The following is an 8,905-nucleotide window of genomic DNA, read 5'->3' on the forward strand; positions in this document are numbered from 1 at the left end:
ACTAAAAATGCAAAAATTAGCCAGGCGTGGGTATGCACCTGTAATCCCACCTGCTTAGGAGGCTGAAGCAGGAAAATTGCTTGAACCCAGGACGCGGAGGTTGCAATGAGCTGAGATCGCACCACTGCGCTCCAGCCTGGTTGACAGAGTGAGGCTCTGTCTCAAAAAATAAAAAAAGTAAAGTAAAATAAAGGTACAAAGCTCTATGTCATTATTCATTCCAGAGAAAACTTCCCTTGGAAAAAGAAAAGTACGAAGTCCTATGTAATTTTTTGTTACAACCCATCTATGAATTGAGGGCCTTGGTAAGCTCCATCTGAAACCGGCATCATGAGATTTGCATACATAAGGAGAGTTCTGAGACCGGGTGCATACTTGTGGTTAAAGTCCCATTAGAATAGCTCCTGTATAGAATACATTGTACACACAGGCTGTAAACTCAGACAGTGATGGGCGAATACCAAGGCTAGGAGCCACACGCAAAGACACTTGCAGGCATGTGTCTGGAGCAAGCAAACCTCTGAGCTTCAATTTTCTTGTCTGTAACAATGAAAGAGTCGTAATTACTCTAACCATCTTGGAAAGGTGATTAATTGTGGCAATCAAATAAGGTAATTTCATTGTTCTCCCCAGACTGCTACAACTAAATGCCATAGACTGGGTGACTTAGACAAAGACATTTATCCATTTTTCACAGTTCTGGAGGCTGAAAGTCCAAATCAAGATGCCAGCAACACGGTTTCTGGTGAGGGCTGTCTTCCTAGATTGCAGACGACCATTGTCTTGCTGCAGTCTCACATGGCAGACAGACGGAGCTCCTTCTTGTCTCTTCCTCTTCTTATAAGGGTGCTAATCCCATCATGGGTCTCCTCTTGGGACCTTACCTAAACTGAATTCGTGTCTGAAGGGCCTAACCCCCCAATACCATTATGATGAAAATTAGGACTTCAACATATGAATTTGAGGGGGTCACATTCAGTTCATATCAGTAATAAAATGAAAGTTTTTTAAAGTTATTTAGAACTCTGTAAATCCACTTGGTATCATTACCACCACCATTACTAATGTGAGCTTCATATAATATGTTAGAGCCTGATACAATATCCTGTAATTTTCTTTTCCTTAAGGATGATGGCATTTTGAGGAAACTTATAAACATGCTCTAATCCCTGCCCCTATCCCTACTTTCCACATGAAAAAACAGATAAAGCTGGGAAATCTGGGTATAAACTCTACCTTCATATTTTAATAAGTATTATCCTAGAACAAGTTATTTCACCTGTCTAAGACTTTGTTTCTTCATTTGTAAAAGAGAGACAATGCTGATAACACCTACTTTGTCAGAGCTGTGAAGTTTAAATCACACAATGTATGTTACATGCATACATTAGTCCATATTAACACAGAGTAATAGCTTGATATTGTTAGTGTTAAATGTCACTGAATGCTAAATGCTTCTGTTATGTTTTGTTATTATTAATGTTATTGTTAATCACAGAGTTGGACTACATACCAAGTCTCCTGACATCTGGTGTTCTTCAGAAAAAGACGGCGTTCTAATCTAGCAAAGCCAATTAAGACTAAGAACAATTTTTTTCTTAATGACAAATCTTACTTGGTCTTTTGCAGCTGTGTTTTTTCCATCTAAACAGTAAAGTTGAGTGCAGGGGAAAGCTAGTTTCTGGAAGCACCCATTAGAAGGGCAGTAAGTAGAATAGGACTCAGGTTACAAAGCTCAGTAGGTTTTAGTTGAACCTTGTTGCTAAGATACCTGTATTTTCCCGAAAACCAAAGGCAATATAAAGTCTGGTTTGAAGCCATAGAGAAAACTTCCCTGTGCAAAAAAAAATCACTGGATCCTCTCTTCTGCAGATAGCTGGCTGTCGAGGGGAGTCTTTTCTCACATGGCATTTACTTTCTCTCTATACTAAGTCTATTTGTTACTGCTTAGAATTGCTACTTTTCTAAAACGAGAACCACCACCACCAAAAAATCAAAGTATGAGTGCCCAGTCAGAACCGGTAGGGTTACCACTGAGTGTTCAATGACCAAGTTCTCTGCTAGAGGGAGACTGAATGTTTGCCTCGTTCCCAGGCTTCCTCAGCCTAAGTAGAAAAAGTTAAAGGATTAGCCCTGATGAATGACTGATGCTCTCAGCAGGCATGGGCTCCAAGCCAGAAATCAGCCCTATGTACAGACAGCAGCCGTGTCTGGGGTTGCTGGACGTGGCTGATAACAGGACCGGAAACCCATCAGAGACACCCACCCCCTTACCTCTGGGCCTCATCAAAATTACCTGCCAAAGAGACTCTGCTCCAGACCAGCACCTTGTCAGCCTGTTTTGTAATAGAAAACAGCTGTCCCTGTTGAGAGGGAGAGGTGGAAAGAGTGAAAAGAATGGAGAAAATGTACCATTCATAACTTTTCTGGTTGTGCAGAACTGAAAGTTGCAATCACAGGGCATGTAAAAATGGGAAATTCTAGGAACCCTGTGGGAATGATAGTATCCTCCTCTGAAGAGGCTGATAGGAAATCACAGCTACTGAATTTAAATCAAAGATGACTGTTGATCCTTAATAACGGATTTTGAGTAGAAGCTGAACACTGCTTAGCAACATCCCAGGGATAGCAGAGGCAAAGTGGTAGAGAGTTTTGATCAGGCAATTCAGGTAGGGAGTAGAATACTCATTGCTGCTTCTTCCTGTTTGTTGCTGTAATCTAGTGCCTAGAACAATGCCTATTGTGTGGCATTGTGCTCCATAAATACTTGTTGAATGAAAAATTAATAAAATTTATGACCTGCATTTTCTAAGGCTGAGCAGAATGAATTTTTCGGTTCATTTGATCACAATTTGACTCAATGTTCTGTCACTTACTAGCTCTGCTGTCTTAGGAAAGTTCCTCAATATATCCAAACCTTAGCTCATTTTTCTATAAAATTGGGCTTGAACAGTTACCTTATATGACTTTAAAGATCACTAAATTAGGCCGGGCGCGGTGGCTCAAGCCTGTAATCCCAGCACTTTGGGAAGCCGAGACGGGCGGATCACGAGGTCAGGAGATCGAGACCATCCTGGCTAACACGGTGAAACCCCATCTCTACTAAAAAAATACAAAAAACTAGCCGGGCGAAGTGGCGGGCGCCTGTGGTCCCAGCTACTCGGGAGGCTGAGACAGGAGAATGGTGTAAACCTGGGAGGCGGAGCTTGCAGTGAGCTGAGATCCGGCCACTGCACTCCAGCCTGGGTGACAGAGCCAGACTCAGTCTCAAAAAAAAAAAAAAAAAAAAAGATCACTAAATTAAATAGAATGTGTTCTTAAATATCTTTCATGAAAGGTAAGCTCAGTAACTGATAAAAGTGATCATAAACTGTGTGATCATTTGATCCCACAGTAGCTATTAATATATATATAAATGATGCCCAGATTTACCAGGACAGGATAAAAGTAATACCACAAATACTAAGAAATGTTAATATCAGACTGTTACCTTGTTAATAGTACCCAGAGGGAAGGGTCCTTGCATGTTTCAGCGACATCCTAGTTATTTACATCCAGAAGAGGTTTCACCAGGCACATTATATAAAGAGCTCACCAAGAAACAGTGGGCTGAAGAGACCTTGCACAGCCAGCTAACACCAGGGACAAAGATCATGTGAAAAACGAGAAGCCAGTTGTGACAGAGGCACTATCAGTATCGCTGGTTCTTGCATTTATAAAGAGGCAATTTAGGTTTTTAATTAGATCAAGTTTTCTGACTAATGAAATAATCTCTCTGTACAAGCATACATATACACATACAGGTACCCAATATACTTAGAAAAAAAAGAGTTAATTCAAGAATAGGAAAGGGATTTAAGATCATTCAAATCGAGATCTTCAAAATTCGAGTATACGTATTTCACTCATAACAGGAACAGGAAGCCGTGAATAAGGAGCAGTCATAAAACAAGAAAGATGTATTTGAAACCAAGATTATAATTGCCATCTACATGCAGTTGCTTGCTCTCTCTATATCTCTTTCTCTTTCTCCCTCTCTCTCTCTCTCTCTGAAACTTCCATGTGTCTTCTATTAACAGGACACTTAATTCCTGGTGATGTATGTATCAAATTAGAATTCTAGCCCTTCTATATAGTCACAGGTTGTCTGTCATCTCTCCCTGAATGTTTCCGAGTCCCCCACCTGCAGTTCCCTGTGGCTTGTTCAGTGAGAATACGCCACTCAGCTTTTCTAATGGGGTCTTCTGGTGGCCCTGAGTGATGAGATCACTAAGGAAATACTTTAGTGTTGAGAGACTCACCCTGGGCCCAAACAAAGCCCACCTTCTGATGTCAGAAGGGGCACTAAGAAGTGAATCAGCACTCTGTCCTATCAGGCTTTCTAGTTATGAAGAACAAGAGGTGAATAGCACTGTCCTTGCTGTGCACACTCGTATTCCTCTGAAGCCCCTTTGATACAATAACTCAGCTGGTTCTGTCTGCCTCTCAGAGCATGGAATCTGTCCTACCAATGGGGAGATTGTGTGTTTTGAAAAAGCTCCTGTGGGTGGTTCTGATACAGACACCCCACCCATCCAGCACTGGATTAGGAACTAAGGGTCAAAAGGCACATTGAATGGTGGATGTGAGGCTTCCTAGGTCTCTTACTTCACAGACCTTATGGAAAAGCAAGTTTGGAAATGAATGAGCCCAGGATGAAAATTTAAGTCTCTGTAAAACATCTTTCATCTACAAAGAAACAGTTTTTTCCTCTACCAAAGTCATTTCAGATACATATGTCTTCATTATGGTCATCTGGGTATTTATAAGGAATACCACGTCCCTTGCATTTCAGGTGTGTTGTAGATTAAAGATTATATTATTTTCCTTTTATCTTTATCATCTCCAAACCTCCTATACAACAATTGAAAAGGAAGTGATACTGCAAACTCTCAACTTTGTTGTGAGGATAAATTTACTTATATTACATAAGATATCTAAAACAATAAAAGCTGCTTAATATATAAAAGCTATTATCATAGTTAACTTTTCTTTTAGTCTTATGACTACATTGTGTAGTCAATATTGTATAATCTGGATTGTGTAGTCATACAAAAATGCCATCTTCACAATACACTTCTAATAACCAGGAAAGCATTCTGTCATTTTCTTAATATTGGCGTGATTCTTGGGTTTGGTTAAAAGGGATTAGAAGAGATTCATTCTCCCCGTCTGTACTAAAAATACAAAAAATTAGCCGGGCGTGGCAGCGGGCGCCTGTAGTCCCAGCTACTCGGGAGGCTGAGGCAGGAGAACCACGTGAACCCGGGAGGCGGAGCCTGCAGTGAGCCGAGGTCGTGCACTCCAGCCTGGGCCACAGAGCGAGACTCCGCCCCCGCCCCGCCCCGCCCCCAAAACACTAAGGAGATTCATTCTGTGTTTGGTCTCTTTTCTCACCTGTTTGAACTTGTCACAGCCCTTTCCCTATAATGAATCTGATTGCTAGGAAAGAGTCCGTTGTGAAACATGTCTCAATGTTACATTTATTTGCAAGATATTCAGCTTTACTCCACTCGTTGGCATTGTTCTCTCTAATGCGATCAATGTATGGCCAAACTGAGTCACTGGTTCCTTCCCTTCTTCCAAAGAAAACAACGGCAATTACAAGGAATTCTTTTCTTTGTTAGTTTTTAGCCTCCTATTTCATTTCTATTATAAATAGCATCAATTATCTGATGTGGAGCTGACAGAGAAGTTTGCCTCCCACGAATCATTTAATTCAGCTGATTCAGCAAAACATTTGACCAAGAGTGTGCATGCGTTGTGTGTGTGCACAGACTCCAATGCCTGAGTTCTAATATAAGCTAGATACAGGCCATTTGTCTCCGGATTAATGATAAACAAGGTTAAGAACACAGTTGCTAAGTTTTGTTTCATTTGGGCCTTCTCGAGCTGCACTTAGCAGATACTAAGTTATAATGACCTCTGGAAAGTTCACAAGTTTCCAGGGGTCCAGGATAGTAATTATCTCTTAATTGTAAAAACAAGTGCTGCTGAAGAACATAAGGTCAAAGGAAAATCAGGAATCAGGACTTTGTACAGAAAAAAAAGTGAATACAATAATGTTTATTCATCTATGAATCACTCATTCATGATTTTCTTTTTATAATATCATCAACAGAAATAAAATGCCTTATGTTTAAATTTTCACTGTGCTTGTATTTCAGCATCATCAAGAGATACTACTACTGATGTTTTCATTTTACTTTCCTCGGATCTGCCTAAATTCAGTGTCTCTCCTAGAAAACCAGTCAACTCATGAAAAACTGTTTGTAAGAAAACGTTCTCGACACAAAGAAAAATAAAGGTTTGAGATGATAAATATGCTAATTACCCTGATCTGATTACTATACATGATACGTTAGAAAACATCACTATGTACCTTGTGAATGTGTATAATTATTATACGTCAGTTAAAAAAGGGAAAATGTGTTGTGCTTAATTATAATAAAATTTAAACAGATTGATGAGAATTCAGATGTTTTCACTGATGTAAATATTACTTAATGCAAAAAAGGACTCATAAAAACTGTTCCATACTTTTTTTTACACCAAAGAGTTAATCCATGCTGTTATAGATACTACCCTGTGAGACATACAAATGCTTTTCCAACTTATTGATTTCAAATCAAAGGGCAAAATATACATTAGTAATGATTATCTGCAAAACTCTCCTCAATGTGAATGTCAGTATTTACGTGTTAATGTCAGTTACAAAGATCCCTAAGCAGAGATTTGGGATGCTTTATATTCATGAATCAAGCTCTAATTCAGGAGTTCAAGATACCGCAAACTGGCTGAGTGTGGTGGCTCATGCCTGTAATCACAGCACTATGGAAGGCCAAGGCAGGTGGATCACTTGAGCTCTGGAGTTAGCCTGGGCAACATGGTGAAACCCCCCATCTCTACAAAAAACTACGAAAATTAGCCAGGCGTGATGGCCTATGCCTGTAGTCCCAGCTACTCAGGAGGCTGGGAGGATGGCTTGAGTCCAGAAGGTGGAAGTTATAGCAAGCCGTGAATATGCCACTGCACTCCAGCACATGTAACAGGGCAAGACCCTGTCCCCTTCCCCCTCACAAAAAAAGAAAAAGAAAAAAAATCACAGAACTACATTACTGCATATATGTTTGTGTAGAATTTACTTTTAATGTAACAACTTCTAGTTTCCCAATAAACTGAAATCCTACACTGAAAAAATAAATCCAGTAACTCACAATTATGTGTTTTAGCTGGCCAAGCATGTTTGTCATTTTAAAATAAAATACAGTGTTGAAAAAAAAAGTTATACTATCTTGGCAATTGTGTTTCAGTATTGTAATGTGTTGGTATCAGAAGAGATTGGGTAGATTTCAGCACGTTAAGTTACATTTTATTATAGTTCATCACATTTAAGAAAAAATTAACTGAAAATGCCATTTTTCTTGCTATCAGCATGGAAAGGCCTCAGTATAATAAGTACCATGAATTCTCTTATTGAGCACTTACTGTGTGCCAGTCGATTGACACTGCTGCCACGTAGTCTTTTAACATCCTTATGGTGTAGACAGATTGCTTTTATTTACATTTATAGATGAAAGTGCGTTTTAGAGAGGTAAGGTAACCGTACGCAAGTTTAAAAAGAAGAAAAAAGGTAGTAAGTACAGTAAGTAGAGGTGCTGAGAATTAAACCCAGCAGCATATGACTCCTTAGACTATGCTAACATCTCTGCTAGTCTCACTTGCACAAGCTGGCAAAAAAATAAACCAATGCAAGGAGCAAAACTAAAACCAAGAGATCTCATGCACACAAGATGTGCACATAGACATCTATGCTTAAGGAATCATCATACACTAAAAGGCCATATGTTCATATGTTTCCAGGGATTTTTCCTGAAGAGTTGACGGAAATGTATCCTTTGAAGGGTATAATGTGCCACCAATCTTTACCATTCTCCTCCCTCCCATTGCTCTAGTGTCTTGTGTTTTGAGGCAAGTATGCTGAACCAGACCTCTGAGTAGCAGAGTCTGTAGGTAAAACACACATTCATATCATACATCCTAGGGAGGCTGTGCGCCAATGTATCCATTCTTTTACATGCTAGATCAAAGGCTGTAAACGTTGATGAGATGAATGTGATCATCTTAGCAATGCTGACATGTACGAATGTGGACGAAGATCAAATTTGCTTAGAGTTGTCTTTCTTTAGCTCTTTCTCGTTTAAAATCTATGCTTGGAGTTTAAAAAGAGTTCAAAGCAAAAGTTAAACAATTTTAGATGAGTTCTCATCTAAGATAAGACCAGTAGTATCACCAACACAATCAAAATGGCCCCAAGCAATGTTCCCTTTGAGAATTCTTTTACCAGAAACTTTTAACCCTCATGTATTTCAGAGGAAAACATTTTGTTTATACTTATTTCAGCAAACGTGACTGAGTAAAACTGATGGGCTCTTTAAGTTGTTTCAGTAGATTTGATTTTAAATAAAGATGCTGTAAATTAAGAAGCCTTTTAAAAATTCAACTTTCTAAAGATGTCACATTTTACTGGGTATGTTAAAAATCAAAGGAAATGTTCTAAATAATATTTCAACTTGCAAAAGATGTTCAACTAAAACCTGATGGAAAATAGCTAAGCATGGACAGCTTTACAGCAGAGGGGAGATGAGGCAGGGCTAGTCAGGACTAAATGAGCCATGAAAATCATTCAAATGTGGGTTCCAATCATGGCTGCACAATCGCCTTCTATGAGACCTCTGCTCATTATCGACTCTGAAGTCAACTTTTAAGAATGTATAGAAGATTAAATTGAGATAAGATATGTAAAATGCCTGGCACATGGATCACACGGATGTGTAAATTAAATGTACTACTATGACCAACTAGA

At 39.3% G+C, this 8,905-nt stretch overlaps 1 long non-coding RNA gene across 1 annotated transcript in view; it reads left to right on the plus strand.

The window, feature by feature from the left end:
* LOC114672182 (uncharacterized) overlaps positions 1-6,369 on the plus strand; it is a 28,227-nt gene extending 21,858 nt beyond the window's left edge. The window contains exon 4 of the long non-coding RNA XR_003722389.2: positions 6,207-6,369. This is a non-coding gene — a long non-coding RNA (uncharacterized LOC114672182). The remainder of the gene's footprint in view (positions 1-6,206) is intronic.
* Positions 6,370-8,905: the final 2,536 nt, after the last annotated feature.

The sequence above is a fragment of the Macaca mulatta genome, chromosome 14, assembly GCF_049350105.2.
Source record: "Macaca mulatta isolate MMU2019108-1 chromosome 14, T2T-MMU8v2.0, whole genome shotgun sequence".
Taxonomy (NCBI): domain Eukaryota; kingdom Metazoa; phylum Chordata; class Mammalia; order Primates; family Cercopithecidae; genus Macaca; species Macaca mulatta.